Here is a 19,768-nt window from a genome sequence, read left to right as displayed (position 1 = left end):
CACACAATTGGTAATTTATCTTCATCAAGTGTGACCAAGTAATCTCATCTACAGCACTGCCAAATAATACTGGGACACCAACACCAATGTATAAAGTCAGCTCTCTCTGAAGTAGCACAAGGAAAATTCCGGAGTTTCGACCAGCATCCTCACACACGGCTCCCCTGAGAGAGAGCGCACAATATAAACCGCGATGGCAGCAAACGGTAAGGTTGGGCCACGACGGTCAAACGCCAAGAAATTCTGAGCATGGTTCACACACCAGCGATCCTCAGTAAATCAGCCCAGCTGTAAGGGAATTATTTGAATTTACATTAGCTGAAAATGTTGGCCCTCAAACCTCAATCCTGCATGCAAAATAAGGAGAGCAGAGCTCTCACTTAAGAAGTGACAGCTTTAAGGTTGAACTTCCTATCTTCTCAGTGGGTCAAAATCTTAATAATATTGAAACTACTGTTCTTTATGTAATTCACTTGAATCCTTCTGAGTATAGAGAGGTGGCAAGTTTCTGATTCAAATTCTGAGGGCTGATCTCTGTCAGAGAAACACTTCTCATCACACACTCCACGCCATCGCTTCTCCTGTTGTGACCTCAGTCCTGCAATCTCGCCTTGGCCAGAGCACACTGACTACCCTAAGACACTGGCATCCCATCTCATTTGGGTATCTGCCACTGACTCCTCACGTCTAAAATTTCAAGAGATTCACCAAATCAAGCACTCCTTTGAAAAGGTCTCTAAAGTGCTTTCCTGGAACAGCATGTTTTTTCTTCTCATCCTTGCACTCATCATATACAAAAGCCTCATCTGCAGCCTGTGATTCAAAACAAGGTGTCATCAATAACTGTAGATTTTTGTTCTTTTTAAAATTTTGTTGGATGGTTTAAATTTTACAAGACTGCTTGAAGTTTTCCCGCTTTGCTCAGAAGACTCTCCATTTTTTAGGACCCCTGGTCTCTGAAGCAGTAGAACCTAGTTGTGCTTCAACCACTTGCACTTTATCTTTTTCCTAATTGTAGTTGGTACTACTTTTATCATGTATTCTTATTTTACCACCTCTCTTGCATATTCCCCAGGTCTTCGAGTCCTCCTCCACTACCCTAGTACTATTAATTACAGATGTTCAAATCTCATGTGTTAGAACAGAAAGAAAAAGATTTTTATGTGAAAAACCTCAGATGATAGTTACAAACAGATTGGCATTCTTTTTATTTTCCTTCTGCTGTGAAGCCTTTTAGGATCCCGTGAAGATTGCAGGGTTACTTTTATTTTTTTTTTTTAATGAAAGATAGGGTTCCTAGGTAATTATGCAAAGCTAGTAGCAACTAAGGAAAATAAAAATATTTTAAGACTTTTACATTACACTTTAGTGAACACTAAAATTGTGTTCACAGTATTCTAGACCTTAAAAACAGCACACAAAATGAACACAAGTTCTGTGGGCATCTAGTGCATTTTTATTCACTGTACTTCTCAGTGGCTGCTCATTTTTTTCCTGGAAGAGAGCGAGTATCAGGAAAGGAGGGTAAACTGTGAACTCTTATGAAACTGAAACTCTAGCACACCACAGTAAAGTATAACAGAGCACGACAGTGTGCATCCCTGCCTTGGATTATGAGAGTACACTGCAAAAAGTTTAAGCTATTCTTAAAGCTCTTTCAAAAGCAAACAGTACTTGAAAATTGCTTTCAAGTGCCTTTGGACGACCATTATTCAATATGGAGCAAATTGCAACGGCGTTCTTTATAACAATGAAATATAACTACAGAAATAAAGGACCAAATGACGAAATGCCTTTCAACTGATTAAGTGATAAAGCTCACTGACTTCTCCTGAAGATCATAACTCATTCTCACTTACCTGCATGAGCAAAATTTTAGGCAGTGTTATGAGACCATACTTAGAAAAAAATGCACAGAATCCAATGTACCAAGAAATGCAATTACCTCCAGTCCAGTGGGATGGAGCTTTACCTCAACCACCTTATGTGGTGATGATGTTAACCATCACTGTCATACATCAGTGGCACTGAATTATTCCAATTCCTGAAGTGATTACTGTATAATATTTTTCAGAAGGCCTGAAATGATCTTGACCTTCTAGTCACCAAAGCTTCCTCCCAGTCAGCCTCCCAGATTAGTGTTTCTTGTAGTTCATGATGCCCGAAATTGCTTTCAGAATAATAAACTGCCTCTTATGAACAAGATTATACAGACCTTAAAGGTCACCCCGTAACCGAGTATGCATTATCAAAATAGGAATATTTTGAACAAAGTTATGGATACAGTCTTTTCTTATATATAAAATACTGCTCATCCTGCACTGGCATTGCTTAGCACAAATTGTTTTGGCTGCTAAAGCAATAGCAGAAATGATACTTAAAGGTTTGGAAGACTTTTGGGTATAATCATCCATCTCCTACTGTCCACCACTTCCTGAAGATTTTCCTTGTGCCTGTAACTTCCCAATCTTGCTTTTAGTCATTGCACCACTATTTAAAAATCTGAAAATCTTGCTATTTTATCGGAAAGCTTTTTGGGCATTCAGGAAACCTACAGAAAATCAGCTTATAGTAGGAAGGTTAGCTTTAGAATAAACACTTGGAAATGTTTTGGAAGAGACTGAGACAGAGAGAACAGAAGGATCTCAGATTAATGAGTAATTTGTGACACTGTGAAACTGTCAGACTACCTCTCCCATCAAAGTGATCGGAGCAGGATCTCGATTCGCTTCTGGTTTCCTGAACAGTCACCCAAGAGTTTCTCCGATGTGGACAGCGCCGGGGGTAGCACAGAGCGGCCGCCTCTAGACCTACCCCTGGCTCATGTGACATGGAGACACTGAGCTGCCACGAACCCCCTAGGCAGTTTCATTCATCAGACAAGGCACATGTTTCCTACAGCTCAAAACCGAGAAAAAAAAACAAAAACCAAAACACGTTATTCTTTCTCTTATTCATTTTTTACCTAATATGCCATTACTGTTTTAAAGACAATAAAATAACGTTCCTGTTAATAATGCTCAACATCATAGGAATGCTAGAATTAGTGCTGTGTTTTTATTCACATTTTCTCTGGCAGTGAGTTACAGTTTATATGCTCTGCAAGGGATAAAATTCAGCACTTTAGAAGCCATCTGAGGAAATGAGACAGTAAGGTAATAAAGATTAAATGTGGAGAAGCAGTAGAATCCAAGTGGTAAAGAAAAATTATAGGCACAGAATAAGACATTAGAACTACAATATAACAGGTTATGGGTTCAGGGGAAAAAAAAAAGAGAGGCAAGACTAAGTAGCCAACTAATAAAAGAAATTTTCTAAGTTATTTAACATGGGATAGTTGCGTACTCCCAAGTCCCTGATACCAAAATACTAAAATTAAAAAATCCAGCGTCAAATAGTCAAACTGAGAGCCCTAACAGGAAGTCCCAATAACAAACAGCATATGATAAAAAGAAAAACAAAGAAAACAAAAGGGAGGGAGAACACATACTTGAGCAGAAACTGGACTTAATAGATCAGGATTATATTTTTACATCACTAAAACAAAGTCTTATTTTCTCAGGTAGACTGTCTTTCAAATGACAACTCTAAGATTTACATGTTTTTACATTGTTTCACTGCATTTAACACAGAATAAAGACTAAAGGCAAAATTAAAAATAGGTATAGAGACACACTGATATTTTAAAAAACAATCAGGAAAATATATTTCTCACCTTCTTTTCTATAAAGCAAACACTTTACAAAGCACACAAGCGTTTGTAAAACGTGAAAAGCAGACTTGAAATACATCTTTCACAGAGCATAAACTTAACACCTAAAATCCATCCGTGAAGGGGGTGCACTCTGGACCCTGCCAATGGCTGAAGAAGTCACTCACTAAGGCATTTGAGAACTGAACGATTCAGTGGATTAAATTGCTCACAGATACCCTGGTTTTGGTTGTTTTGTTCTGCTCGGTGCCATTTGTACTAGCTAGGTTTGAGTCACCTTTACAACATTTGCAGTATGGACACATTTAAGAAAATCAATGGTGCTTTGTTATCAAGTGCTAAACCTACTTTCTCTCTCCCCCTTCCCCCTTCCAAACTCCCAAGCCATTCTGCTTCTAAAATCTCTTTGGGTATAGAAGTTGTTCAACAATTCCTTATCCTTCTGTGTCAGGCTAACATAATAGATCATAGTTTGCTATTTTAGTAGACTGGCTTTACTGAACACAAAACTTAATTACATTGCACCTAAAAAAGGTTATTCAGTTTTCTCTCTAAAAATTGACTCAGGTATCCGAGCATTTCGTCTAGGTAATGTTCCACTGTGAAAGTGATATAGTAAAGCATACGTGGATTATGTGTATACAAATATTTTTCATAAATATACATACACATATTTGTAATTTACATTGACAGAACTGTAAACAGTTGATGGTATAATTACATATACAGAAGAGGTGAGTGCCAAATACCGTATTTTTAAATTAGCCTCGTTGCTTGACAATTTTATATCTGAACTGCATCACAGCACACCAACTGCATAGCTGTGGCACTAGGTATGACAGGAGGGCAGCTATGAACAGTCATTAAAAACCTTCATTTGATATCACTCGCTAATCCAAATTACTGTGTGTTCACTTAAAGGCGGCCAGGTTTCCAACATGGAAAAAGTCAATAACAGACTTTGAAAATGTCTTAAAATTTCACCATTTACGCTTTCATTATTCCTACTAGTGAATGTTTCCACATACAGATTGGTGTAGTTAGCAGGTGGCTCAATGAGCACTGGACTCAAGTTTTCTACAGACATGGTTTGCATGTCGCCATAAACGACCATGGATTAATGATGCCATGTGTGTGGACAGAATAACTGTAATACTGTTGTTGTAGATCTAAAAGGGTAGCAAATGTTTTGCTAGCAGCAAAATAAATACTGAAATATCAAATGGTTATATTTGAAAAGTAGTAGTATATTCAAATGAAAAGATATTACTGTTGCCAAAAAAAAAAAAAAGGATGATGCCTTATTGGCATAAAAAGCTCAATCTTTGTATTATCACTGAACGTATTAGCAACCAGATCTCTGAGAACATTACCTAACTTTAAGCAGATAACACTAATTCATAAACAAGCAGGTTGAGTATTAGACCCTTCTTGCTCACCATACAGCATAGAGCAGCTCTAACCTTGGAGAAATGATGCTTCCAAAACTATAACTTGGAAAGGCACAGAAGTTGATCACAGCACCAACCAAAGTAAATGCTGGTTCATGAGCAGCTCCACTCCTTTGCCTACGAGCATCCCTTTTGAGCTGAACGTACCCAGCAGCTGTTAAAATGTAGCCCACTAATGATCAGTTATGCTTCTCAGACTACGGCAATGCCCTCCTAGGAGGAAAGCACTTTGCAGCAGGGACAGGGCAGTCGTCCCAACCATTTGTGAATGTCCTCCATCAGAGCTGCTCTCTCTGCACCGTACTGTGCTCGTACCACTGAGGACATGGAAAACAGAGCAAGCAATTTCACACAGAGACGGAGCTGTGAGAAGCATAAAAGAACAGCTATCCCTGGGCATGTTTTAAGGGCAGATCATTGCAGTGTGCCATACTGAATGATTGCCAAGGTGTAAATCCATCTGTGAGGCAATCTTTGCTCCACTTGCCTCACCTTGGCAAGACCAGTAACTTGAAGACACCTCAAACAAAACTAAGAGATGGCTGGCATGTAAACCTGATAAGACTCCCTTTTTTTTTTCTCTCTCAAGAAAACACTAGAAATGTTTAGTTCTGAATACCAAACTCATTGTTATCACTAGTAATTGGTGCAGACACACACTGCTTCTCCAGTCTGCTTTTACACTCAGATTTGCAACAAGACCAGGCTAATAACTTGGAGACTCTGGAAAACAGACATCGACTCCTTCTGTTCTGAAACACTGCTGCAAGAAATGCAAAACACTCCCTCCTCAGCAATATCTTGCTCTGGAAAACTAAGCAACCCGTGGAATCGAAACCATTCCATGAACACAGACACAAGAGGATTATGACAGAAGTGCAGCAAAAACCCTGTTCTGAGCAAGGCGATTAAAGAAGAGAGGAGGTTGGCAACAGTTGGCTGATGCTTCCACCCTGCAAATGAGAGCAAGTCCATGGCAGAGCTGCATTATGCTCGCACTATACTCAGCAGCAACATGAAAATGCATCTGGTTTCATTAACAATGTTCACTGCGCACCAGCAATGACAGTATTAAATGAGCACAAATAATTAAATTAATTTTATCAAAGACAAAAAGCTTTTGATTTATTTGGCCTTTGTGATTTTCGGCATACCGAGAGGGGTGTGGGGTCGTGACCGTTTTGGAGAAGAAAAATAGCACAAGTGATGGTGCATAATGAATGGGACTGAGTCCCTAAGGGGAAGAGCAAATGCACACTGATGCATTCCCCTGTAGGTCTGTTTTATCTGATAAACATAAACCTTTAAATTAGAAAGCTTACCTTGGAGGTGCTACGTTAATCAATAAGTCAATTGGAGGGCCACCCCCGGTTGCTTCCACAAGAAAGACACTTGATGATAAGCAAACGTCTCCAATGCCACCCTGCTCACGCTCCACGAAGGCACACAGCCCTGCTCCACTGAGCACAAAACCAATAAAGACGAGCTGTCAGCTTGCTCACACGTTCCAAGGCTGCTTCCCAAGAAGCACTCGAGAGCTCTCAAGGACTTCCGCCAACCTCCCCATCACTCTCTGCCAGCATCTTCCTGATCTATTTCTGACACGCTCGCAGATCTGCAGCCCAACAACATCCTCGTTCGACCTGGCAATCAACACTCAAGAGGAAAGCTGCATTGTTATTAATACGGCAGTTGTTCTTCTCGGCCTGCATTGGTTGGAGCCTCCATTGCTCCGCCAGCTTGCTGCCGCACGCTCCTATTCTGATCCCCATTCAGCAGGAATGCACGGTACACGTCGGGCCAGCTGGCACTGATGTCTGCCCTGACATTCAAGTGCTCTCGCTTAGAGATATTAGTACCTTCTAGCTTAAAATAATTATATGCTACTCATTTAAGCTATGTGCAGGAGGGCAGTCCTGAAACCCCAGCACTTCATGTTCTACTGAGTAAACTCAAACGAGTAATGTGGAACTAACAAAAAAATCTCCAACTCCTTTTTCCTAGCAAAGCAACACAGAAACGAGTAAGAGTGGAAAAAACAGCACCCCTCTTCCCCTCTTCTTATTCCCCCCTCTCTTTCTTATCCAGGACAAGGATTTGGGGACCACAAATTGTGTACACAGGCAAAAATGTTTGCTGTTGAGAGAGGTTCCAGCAGACCTAGCTACTATTGCGTCCTGGTTTAAGACTAACAATTATTTTCAAACTAAGAGCTATGATTGCAAAATTAGAATGCTGCCAGCATTATTTTCCGCAAGACACAAACAGCCTCCCAAATATCCAACACTTCCAAAAGGAATCAAGAGCAACTATGTTCAAACCATTACTCTTAGTTTACTAACACAAAAGCTGAAATCAACTTTCAACATCATTATTTTATCAACATCAAAACAAACAGCAGATGGGGAATAAGTTTACGCATTTAGTTATGTGCATGTTAAACACATTCTTAACAGCAGCCTCTTTGGAACTTGCTAATTCTGATGCGGCAGTTTCAGTAGAGGTTTTATGGTGCAGATTGCAGTCAGGGACCTTTAGTTTTCCTGCGACTCTACAGATGACACAGTGGACTGATGTGGAATGCAAACATGAGCAATAAAGCAAAAAAATACCGTTCTGCTTATAAGATGTAGCTGGCTTTTAATGTAGTCTTACTAATTTACTTAATAGAGTGTTCACTACCATTGCGAATCTGCGTTAAACGAGCTTTGCTCATGACCAGCTCCCGCTGGAGGAGGCAGCCGAAGCCGTTCACGCACCGCCACGGAACAAGGCCATAATGGCACGAGTCGCTGCTAGCGGCTTCTGCAGCGTTAGGTGCGAGTCATTTACACCGGCCCTGAGGTGGAACAGCACGCTGCTGGCTACACCATTCCCATGGGAAAGGCACACAGAGGAGCAATTCTGCAGTCAGCCCTACCCTTTGCTCCTAAAAATGTGGTGTTTCCTGCGACACCTCATCTTTACTCCTGTTTTCATCTGTGATGGGCAGCATCTGTATCTTTCCCAGTACTGTTTTATTTACATTCCCTTTTTTTTCATAGTTGCATCATGTTCTCTTAAAATAAGAGTCACAGGCCAAGGAGCTGAGAAGCTGCAGCTCAGAACCCAAAACGGGGTCAGGCTTTTAGCTCGCAAGCTTGGAACAGAAAACAAAGGTCCTTCCAAATTACACTTAGCAATGAAACACGGCAGCTGGTGGAATGCAGCAACATAAATTAATTCTGTAAGCAAATAAGCATCTTGACAAGAGTAATCGTCATATAATTACACAAGCAAATCAGAAATATGTTTATAAGTATTTTATTTGTAAGTTGATATGAGTCGCACTTTAGAAACAAATAATTCATTTACAAGCTATTTTTTGCCCAATATAATCTGCCAAATTGAGTCTGAAGCTTGAAAAAGTAAAATTCTGCAGGAAGCAGCTAGGCCTCTTAATTTCCTGCATGACTGGAATCACAAAATTAAGACAAAGTATCATTTTATTAAGGCTCAGAAAACACGCTTTTAAAACCAGGGTGGCTGTTAAATGTTCAGCTTCTAAACACATCTTTTGGAAACAAACACTTGTCTAAACCATCTCAGTGACAACGCTTAATGGGCTGAAGGCAATCTATGTTAATGGTGTCTGTTCTGGAATGTACTTTTTGTTCTCAGCGCCTCTAGCTCAGACCAGTTAGGATCTATTTTTCTCTAACTTCTTTTTATTAGCTACAGCAACACAAAATTATCAGCCTCACTTGGACAACATGTTATTTAAACCTAAGATATTGCTGTTGTCCTAAATGAAACAATATTCTTAAACTTAAAAGTACAAAACCATTCTTCCTCTCATGCATTTCACACATCACAAACTCATTAGCAAAAATGGAGCTGCTATTTTGTGGCTAACGCATTATCATTTGTGTGGTAAATCAGTGTTAGTGTATTCTAATGACTAAAACAAAGAAATACCAGGCTGGAAGCTTCTGTTTTAAATAGGTAATGATACCAGATAATATACAACAGAAAGGGTACCCCAAGGGCCTCCTAAGCTGCTGAAAAACAAAAACCCACACAAGCAAAACACAGAACTTTTATTACTTTCTATTTTTCATCATATAATCTATTTCAATAGAGACGCATCTTTTAGAATGGTCAATTATTTTGAATTTTTCTTTTAAAGCCTCCCTAGTTTTGAGAGCTCTGGGAGCAGGCAAAAGGATATTTCTGCACATAAAATTAGTTTAGCTACATGGCAACAAGCCTATGAAAAGGTTTTGACATTTGACACAAATGAAGCACTTTGTGAGAACGACTCTCTTTACTCAGGGAAGATTTAAAAATGACCTTTGCAAATTAAGAAAACTTTAAAACATCTACATTTGTGTCTTCCTGGCGTTGACTGCCTATTTTGGGTATTCATCTAGAATTTTTTTATGTAAATCTATGATATTTTCAATTCAATGCTATTTAATAGAGAATATATATATACACACACACACACACATACACACACACATACATAAAACAAATGTAGAAGATTCTCTCAATTCATGTAGAAGATTCTCTCAGTTCGGGTCTCATTACAGTAGACCAGAACCCTATTACTTTCTAGCACTTTGTCATTCTTATCAAAAAAAAAAAAAAAGGATGGTCAAGCACTGTTATAATTATGTTGCATGTTTGTAACAAATGAACAGTTCTCTCAAAATCAAGAGAGCTGAACATCTTCAATACAGAAATACCTAAACAGAGAGGATTTTTCATCCCTCATAGGTAATGAGGACCAAAATGGCTAATATTTCCTTGGCCATTTTGCTGAAAGAGAAATTGAAAGAGATATTTATTTAAAGCAGTATCATGGTTGTTCTTTTATTTTTTACTTTTTACTTTTTTAAAAAAAAAAAGTTTTTGAGGGTTAGCATTTGGTTGTTGTTTTTATGAAGACAATATTCCTGAACAGAAACAACAGCAAAAGATGATCACTACTTAGTTCAATCTACAGCGTTATTTTTTTTTTCTGATAGTTCTCTTCGGGTTTTATTTTAGTGTTAGTCCAGCTGGTAATGGCTCCCTGATGTCTTTTTTTTCTAGCCCTCTGCTGCCTCTGGCTGTACTTCTTAACATACAGTTGGTCTCTTCATTTGTGGTTCATCTCTAGCAACACACATCAGCTCAACAGTGGCCTTTGCTGGCAAAGTGTTTTACCATTACAAGGAAAAAGTGTTCGATCATTTCTGACATTAACTTTTAAATGCAACGTCCACTAGTTCCAAGAAAGCTTCACTTGACCTCTCATCCTAAACACTTAGGAGAAGTCATTGTTTATCAAACTTTTGGTGATGAATTTTAACAGTTATTATCTACTCCTCTTCCCCACGCAGAGTTTAAATTTTATCTTGTTATTCCCTGACCTTAAAAATTTTACTACATTTTGTTCATACTGGAGCTAGCAGCATATCAAGGTTTCATTTGTCACCTGCTTTCTCTCTGGGGACCTCTTGTATCATTGTTTCTTCAATTTAAATAATGGTTACAGTATCTGCCAAAATGTAACCCTAATTATTCTGCTCTTGTTGTACCCCCAAACATCTTAAACCGCTACTTGTGCAATCACAGTACAAGTCTTGTTTTGAGAAACACCACATAAAAGGAGACTCATTTTCATCTCAAAAATGTCGAACTTCTGCCTATAATGCTCAGATATATTTTTCCAAAACAGCAAAGTTCAAAAAGAGCCACCGTCCTGACAGATCCCTGACGTACCATGACAGATGTGACAGCTCTACTGCTTTACTGCCAGAGATGTTCTCCAACAGAATGAGGCAATCAATAAAGAATAATAAATCTAATCTGAGCAGTAGAACTATTTCTTGCACGTGCATATGAGAAGAAACAACACATTCTTTACATTTCTGCAGCCGTATTTTTCAAGTATTATACTAGCTTTCTTTAATAGTAATAAAATACTAGGTACACTTAAATTTTATCTGCTTAAAGTTCTCCACTCAAAGTCATAACACATTTCTGGATTATTTAGCCAGAGGAAGACAAATATAGATACAATTTAACACACATTTTCCTTTGAGAAGATGAAGCTTTTCTTACGCTTTTGTCTAGTCCTTCTGTCAACCAGCAGAATGACAGCTGCTCCAAATGTATCCTCTGAGTTATGTCCCCACCTTCCGAGAACACATTGTTATTGATTAATACACGTCAAAGCTTCACCTCAAGTGCACAGTGTGAACTTTTTTTTTTTTTTTTTTTTTTGAAAATTCCCTCATTTGACATAAATCACAGCGAGTCTGGAACAGTAAATTTACGATTCATATACCAAAGCTTTTTAGATGAAGAATTAAATTGATTTCTAACTAATGCCTTTGTAACCTACCACCTACACTTCAGACTGGTACAAATGGGGTGATCATCTAATGTATGTATTTCCTTACACCACTTGACCAGGAGTCTAACAAAGCCAGGTCAGCTAAGTCAGCCCAAACCCAATGATTTAAAATATACTTTGTAGAGCGACATGAGGTTTATTTAACATTTTCAGTAAGTAGGCTCCATAAATCTAAACAGTGCTGTGTGAATAGATGGATGGTTGCTTGTGATTGTGTATGATTTCCAAAATGCATCAATATGTCACTGGCATAATTCTATTACACAGAATCACACAATCACAGGATGGTTGAGGTTGGAAGGGACCTCTAGAGATCATCCAGTCCAACCCCCTGCTCCAACAGGGGCACCCAGAGCACGGGGCACAGGCAGGTTTGAAGATCTCCAGAGAAGGAGCCTCCACAGCCTCTCTGGGCAGCCTGTGCCAGGGCTCTGGCACCCTCACAGCAAAGAAGTTCAGCTTGTACCCGTTACCCCTTGTCCTGTCACCTGCCACCACGGAGAAGAGTCTGGCCCCATCCTCCCTACATTCACCCCTCAGGTACCTGAACATGTTGATCAAATCTCCTCTCAGTCTTCTCTTCTCCAGACTAACCAGGCCCAGCTCGCTCAGTCTTTCCTCATACGATAGATGCTCCAGTCCCTTCATCATCTTTGTGGCCCTACGCTGGACGCTCTCTAGAAGCTCCACGTCCCTCTTGTCCTGGGGAGCCCAGAGCTGCCCCCAATACTCCAGTATTGGGCAGAGGGGCAGGATCCCTCCCTTGACCTGCTGGCAACGCTCCTCCTGCTGCAGCCAGGAGCCCACTGGCCTTCTTGGCCAAAACTCCTTGTCAACCAGGACTCCCAAATCCCTCTCCATGGAGCTGCTTTCCAGCAGGTCAGACCCTAATCTGTGTTGGAACCTGGGGTTATTCCTCCCCAGGTGCAGGACCCTGCACTTGTCCTTCCATTTTCATTTCTTCCATTATTTCATACCTCCACGGGCATATTTCCATAGAGGTACAGAGACAGTATTTAACAGGAGAATGGCTGAGCAGGTCTGAATTAAGCAATAGCACAGAACAGGCAGATCTGACTCCAGCCCAGTTTTGAAGCAAAACACAAAATTATGCAATATGAGAATTTTTCTGGCAAGAGAAGGTCTGTTCAATCTCATACTCACCCTACATATTCCCTCATAGTTAGTTTGGGCTACTATTCCGGGCAGGGGGCCCTCAGGAGCCCATATCTATAGGTGGCACCTGGGGGCTTCTGATTCGTCCAGCTCTCCACCCACGCTCCCTGACTGGCTGCTGGGAAGCAGAGCTGCCCTCACAGCCCACCCTCTGTTCTGGGTCTTTCCAGAACTTTCTGGTTCTGTCCAGTCCATTCCAGTTGTAACCGGCCAAATCCGGTTGCCAGTGACATCACCTTCCTCTCTGCAACAACAACGTCTTCCCCCGAGGGGACAGCAGAGATGACTCAGTGTATTCCTCCTTTAAAAAGTATATTTACAACCAAACAATCAGCCCAAGTGCAGAGAAACTTCGATTTTTAGAACTTAATTCTCTCTCTCTCTCTCTTTTTTCCTAATTTAAATTTTTCAGTTTACCAACTGGCTAGCAAAAAGTCTCCCGGCTTCCTTCCAGTCAGCTTCCCAAAACCTATGTGAAATGGATCAGTGAGGGGAATAATCTGCATCTAAGTACATCTGCTAATGAAAAAAACCAAAACATGGTTAAGACCCACCAAAACCTGTGGGTAAATGTCACACTGGAGGCTCCAAAAACGTGACTATTCTCGCCACCTAGCCCATGGCAGCAACATTTGTAGATCTAGTTTTGTTTTAAATTAAGATGGACTTATACTTTGCAAACGTTTTCTCTAATCATAATCAGTTACATGTGGCTAATGAACAGTTACATGCACCAACAGAAACCATCTCTTTTTCACTTGTGCGTTCCCCAGTGCTGATTCAGAAGGCAGAAAAGAGGCAAATTTACACATAGATGGCATTGTTTGTTAGTAAGAACCTGTCTATCCCTTTTTAAAAACGCAGTTTTTAAAAAGATAAACAAAATATAAAGGGGAAAAAAACAGAAAAAAAAATCCTATTAAATCTAGAATTCTTGACATAAAACTTGATTAGAAAATGTCAGTGTAACTGAGTGATTCTGTGCACATCTTAAACTCACCTCTTTTTTATATCAAATGAAGTGATGGGTGATATATAGATGGTGCTTGACATAGCATACTAACAAAATCATGTTAGACAAATGACAATAATTTTAAAGGGGGATTTTCAACACGTTCACTTTTTTTTTTTGAATTTACTTTTATTTTTAGCACTAATTACCACATTCTACGTGTATAATGCAATTACTCACTACGGCTGAAGCTATTTTTTGGATTTCTCACACAACTGTCAACTGAAACCACTTCACCTAATCATCCCTGATTTTTATTTCATCCTATTAATTTCCAATGCAAACACAAGGTTAAAACAGATGCTAAACATGCAGGCAGCCTCAGCTGAGCCCAAGTCCTTGCTACACCATGCAACTTTTCTTCTTGCTTTGCACCATCAGCAGTGATTTAAAAAAACAGGCTTTCCAAACCTTAACACTAGCAGAAATTTATTTCTCTTAGCAAAATCACTGTTGCTGCTCATCTCATGTAATCGGAAGATTTCACCAAATATGAGTCTTTGTCGCACTGAAGTCCAGTAAAATACACCTTTTGCTTCAACTCAGATTTCTTCTATTTTGTCTTGCCTTTGAAAACAACAGAGCTGCATTTCCGCTGCACCCTGGTAGTAGCAGTTCGCTCTATTGCCAACCAACCTTAACAAATATATCACAGGATGAGCTTTGACCGCTCACTCAGTTCATGGAGCTTCAGCCCACTAACACCAAACTCCATTTGCTGCACGTGTTAATAATAAAAATAAGTTGGGACAAAGTGGTGATCATGACCACCCACGCTCCAGGACTCCTGGAAAACTTCCAGATAACTCATGCAGGTGCCTGAACACATGCTCTGAAGAAAGAAGTTGGATCTACCCGCCACAGTTCACCCTGTCTTTCCAATAAAGAGGAGCAAAGTTGGGGTTGAAACAAGACTGCCTCAGGCTGGGGATATTTGGGGAATTGGAAGAGATTGTCCTTAACCATGAAGGAAGCGTCAGGATTTTAATAAAGTTTAACTGATACAGGAAAATACCTCCAAGTTTGTAGACAACAGCCCTCAACACTAGGACATAACAGGTGTAAAATTAGACTCACTTGATTTCTTCTGCTCAGAAACATCATGACAACAACAGAAAGCTCAATTATCTCAAAGCATTAAGGAAACAAATAATCATTTTAAAAAACTGCAAATTAGTGACTGTGATTTCTAGTATCGGTCCTACAAAGGTATGACATTTCAGCAGGTATGTTTTGCCCATTCCCTTGTGACCTCCTCACTATCAAGACTGCAAGAGCATAGAGATCTATGTAACTAACCTATGAAGATTATATTGTCACACATTTTTGAATGCTTTCAAATTTCTCATTGAAAAAATTCTTATATAAATTTCTTTGATAAAATAAAGAAAATTTCTTTGATAAATCATACTCATATAGATTGTATTCATAAAACAATACTTCAGAAATCGCCGCTTTGCCTTCTGCTGGAGACGCAATGCTCAAAACGTCCGTTACAGCAGCACAGATGGGTGTCCGGGTAGTGCTCTTCAGAGAAGAACATCGAGAACTGCAAGCAGCAGGTGACAAGGCCTCCGTTTCACTTTACGCTTCCTCCAGTTCTTTCTATTGACACAAGTTCAAAAGCAACTCCCAGCCCTCCGCGGTGAGGTGAACTGCTCGCGTGCTGATGAACCGAGAGCGGCGCTGCCGCTCGCTCATCCCGACGCAAGGGCCGTCCCAGGCGGAAGGAGCGGGACGCCGCGCGGACCGCTCCAGGCCTCTGAGGATGCCTTTGGAGATGCGCTGCCTCTCTGAACCACAGAGTGCCCAGGCAGCAGTTTCAAAAACGGGCCTGAGATTCAAGAGTGGGAAATGTGCTTCGTCCTCTGCACTGCACTGGAGGAGAAGGGAAGGAGAGTGGCCGTGGCCAAGCCTATGTTGTAGCGCGTGTGCACAGGGGGACAGAAGTGCACTGTGATGTGACAGGACAGGACACACTGCCAAAATGTGCTTATGTTCACACATGTGCAAAACGTTCACTTAAAGAACCTCCCTCTGTTCTCTTTCATTATGCAAACGGTCCATATTTTCCCTTTGAATAACCAAAAGCTCTCCTAGGGAGTGTTCTGTTCAATATTTTAAGCTCGCATCCTGCCAGTTCTGCCTCCTGCTCGATAACCTCCGGAGCGTTTCCACCACATCAAGCACGGGCAGCAAGACGACATCTGCGTATACCAAGTTTCCTTCTGAATTAAAGAAACTTCAAAATGCACCTCACGTTGCACAGGAAGATAACAGCAGATCCACTCCCATGGTACATGGCATTATGTATTGCTTTGCAGTTTAATTATTTGCGATTTATTAGATTACAATGGAATTAAAATAAGTCTGCCATCATCCCCAGGCATAAGCAGGTTGATAATCTGCAAACTGGGGCACAAAATATATTCATTATGCAGACTTTCGTTGGAAAAGAAAATAGACTGTGGAATAAAAGAAATGCAACTGTACTGAAACACTCTGTAATACCAAGTGAATCATTTTGAATTGTGATCCCAAAAGTCCATTCCAAAAGTTAAAGGCTCACCAATCTGGCCACCAGTAATAACGCACATAACGACAAACATCTTGATTAGTCAAAGTTCCTTAAAAATGTTTCATTAATTAACACGAATTTAGATTTTAAAGTTGTTCACAGTCCCGAATTTTCTTTATAGATGGCAAAGGAAAGAGAAGTCTTGGCAAACAAAAAGGAGCAAGGCAGTTAAGCCACAGGCCTTCAGAAACGAAGCACAGAAGCAGGATGCCAAAGGAAAAGGAACGCGGAGCAGTTTTTCTCCATGCAGTGCTCCTGGCAACAGCAGGATGCTGACAATTAACAGTACTCGCACACTAAGCTGTAGGAAGGACCTCACACTCTGGTTTACTCCATGCACCAGCCTCCTAAGCCAGTCACATCCCACCCACGTCTGCTGCCACCCTCCTGCCTGGGACCCCGGATTAGGGACCGTCACCAGCACAAAGCGGGTGCAGGGCTCCATGCAGACCGAGCGTGACATCGGGACAGCAGGCAACCCCGCAAGTCCCCTTCCGTCCTCTGCACTTCTCAGCATGTATTGCTGAGGTACTGTGGCTTACCGCACACCTGGTCATGCTGGGCAAAGAGGAAAACCTGCCTTTGGATGACTGAGTGTCACACATCACTTGCATGGCTTCTCTTTCTTAACGCAGGCCAAAAAAGTCCAGATATCTTAGGTTATGCATTTCTATTCTTAACCCTTACTGTATAACAGATGTAAGAGTAATACCTCCTGGCTATCTACCTGCTAATCTACTGACCTTAATTTTTACACTTGTTAAGCACACCACTACGCTAAGTTGCAGCGATTTAATCACAAAACCAACACAACGGAAAATACACTTATGCTTTGGGATCTGATTTCATGCACTAATAGAGACAACAACCCCTTTTTCCACGTTACAGAGCAGTAATCGTTCTTCAGTTTTTGTTTTTGTTTTCTTTGTTTTTTTCAAACATTAGCATATGAAATGACCAAAGCAAATGTTTAGGGTAGGATGGGAAAGGTTCGTGGCCACACAGAGTGCAAAACAACCACCACCACCACCAACGCGTTGAAGTGACTCTACAATGAAGAAACACCGTTTGGCCAGAGCTATGTTTCTTTCACAGCATCTTGACTTACCTCCTCTTGCTATGCTTTGCCTATTGCTGGTGATTCAGTTCTTAAGAACAACCCCAGCAGAACTGACACTCTGACCTTCAACTCTAACTTGCTGGCAACAGGCAGGACTGTGTTTAATAAACTCAGAAAAACAGTACTGCTCTTTTCTAAAACCGAGCAAAAACATCAGTTCTACTAAATATACAGAAGGAGATTCAGCAAAAAGGTATCCTATTAAAAAGGCTTCTCCTCTAAACGATTGGAGAGGTTTCTTTCACAGGGACAAGACCAGTAGTGCATTAACAGAGGCTACATCTGTTCTACACGGACTCTAGGAAACACGCCTCCGTGGTAATGCATGATTTGCTGAGAAGTATAAAGGGAAGATGCAAACGAGTGGCCAAAGCACTGGGAAACGGTATCTCACACAGCACGGAAAGGGACAAACACCACCCCCTTACCTCAAAGGCTACCCAGGCAGAGTTATTTGAGGTAGTTAGTAGCGATCCCTCTGCACAAAACTGGGTCTGAGCAGATGGCTGACAAGGTTATCTCCGAAAACTGCCTTCCTTCGTTCCCGCCGGGCCATTAAATATGAACTGCAGGAGACTCCAACTAACTTCACTTTGGAGCAGTAATTACGCAACGACATTAAACACGGGATCTGATGGTCCAGAGACGATGGCAGGAGGCTGACGTGTTCACATCAGGGAATTGCATAAATTCCTTTAAGTGGGGATCATCTCTGAACAAAACGCTTCCAACTGATTTATGCTTTAAGTAGTGTATATAAAACTAGCCTGAAAGCTGTAAATCGACGGGGATTCCTAGCCAGCCCTTGCATTGCTTTAAAAAGAAAAACAGCTCTTAAAAGGCAACTATTTGAATTCTTAAAAGAAAGTCCAAATATAAAGGACCTGTGAGGACTCCAAATGGCACTGATGCTTCATACAGAGGCGTTGGTATGAAGCAAACACTAAGCATACAGTGGAATAAAACCATGGATGGGCAGACTTCTGTGAATGGCCAGCACCACTTGTGCTGGCAATCAGAAACCACTAACAACCAGGACTTCTATTCTGAGAACACATAAACTGACGCCTGTTCAGCCATCAGTGCTAAAAAAGGCAATTTTGATGTTCAGAGGTATGCGAAGACATTCAAAGACTTAATTCAAGTGTTTTATTTCTTGATGAATTAAATCCACAACAGATGTTTTTGGCATCGGCGGCAGCAGCGGCCGCCGAAGTCAGCAGCACCTTGACCGAGCCTGTGTCGGTCAAAGCACCTTGCAATGACTCAGCCACAGCAACTTATCTTTTCCCAGCTAATTAAAGGGTTTTTCCTCTGTGCCTGAAGCTCTCTAATCATGCAGAAGTATTCCCCTATCATTAGGGATGACACTCGGGAATTAATGCTCGGTGTGATACAGACTGAATTTAGTACCTGACTTTTTAATTATAACAGTTAGATGCAAATCTTCCTAAAATTTCAACATAAGCTTTTTTCCCCCCCATTTTTTTCTTTTTTTTTTTTTAAATGATGATAAAAGGAAGAGGTTAACATGATAATAGATACAATCCTGAAAGCAAATCCATAGGCATAAGCACGCAAGGATTTCTGAAGGGTCACATGATGTCTGAGGCATGCCTATAAAACATTATTTAAAATGAAAGCAATAAATGGATAGATATAAACATTGGGACTTTCTGCCTCTGGTCAAATAACTCTCCAGAAAATTCTGTTATGCCCACAATTTTTGCTTGTTTGCTTTGCTTTCTTTACCACAACTACTCTCCCCAAACCAGAATTGGGGATTTTGACCCTTGCAGTCTAGCTAGGTGGGGAGTTACAGCTACTCCCCTGCACCCAGACGCCGAGGTGGCTCCTCTAAGCCTGCTCTGGTCATGTTTGCTCCGGGGAGCTGCTCTTCTCCACCGCCACTACCCGAGCTACAACCACACTAGTTGCAGGAAAGAAGCTATTCCAAAACAGACAAACCAAACGAAGCCATTGCGTGGATTCAAAGGAGGAGGTTTCTATTAGTCAAAAGAAAAAAGAGAATCCTTGTTGACTCGATCTGACTTCCATTCTTTCCGTGTTCAGTTACACAGCTAATCCAATTATGAAGCAACCGCGCAACAAGAACAGAGACCCAGGATTTCTTTTTGCCCACAAGTCCACCAGAGGCTTTGGGCATGAATCCAGTTAACTCCTTTCCCTTAGTTCCTCGGAGCTGGCGAAGCGTTTGCTCCCAATTCCGCAGCTAGGCTTTGCCCAGCAGGACTGGAAAAGCCTTCCGGGATCCCTAGTCAGCCAGGATCGGGATGGGCTACGGGGCTCTGTAATACCAAACACACCAAA

The sequence above is a fragment of the Tinamus guttatus genome, unplaced genomic scaffold, assembly GCF_059628265.1.
Source record: "Tinamus guttatus ecotype Peru unplaced genomic scaffold, ASM5962826v1 Tinamus_guttatus_pri_ptg000023l, whole genome shotgun sequence".
Lineage (NCBI taxonomy): Eukaryota > Metazoa > Chordata > Aves > Tinamiformes > Tinamidae > Tinamus > Tinamus guttatus.
The sequence above is the reverse complement of the archived record's forward strand: the minus strand, read 5'-3'. Positions refer to the sequence as shown.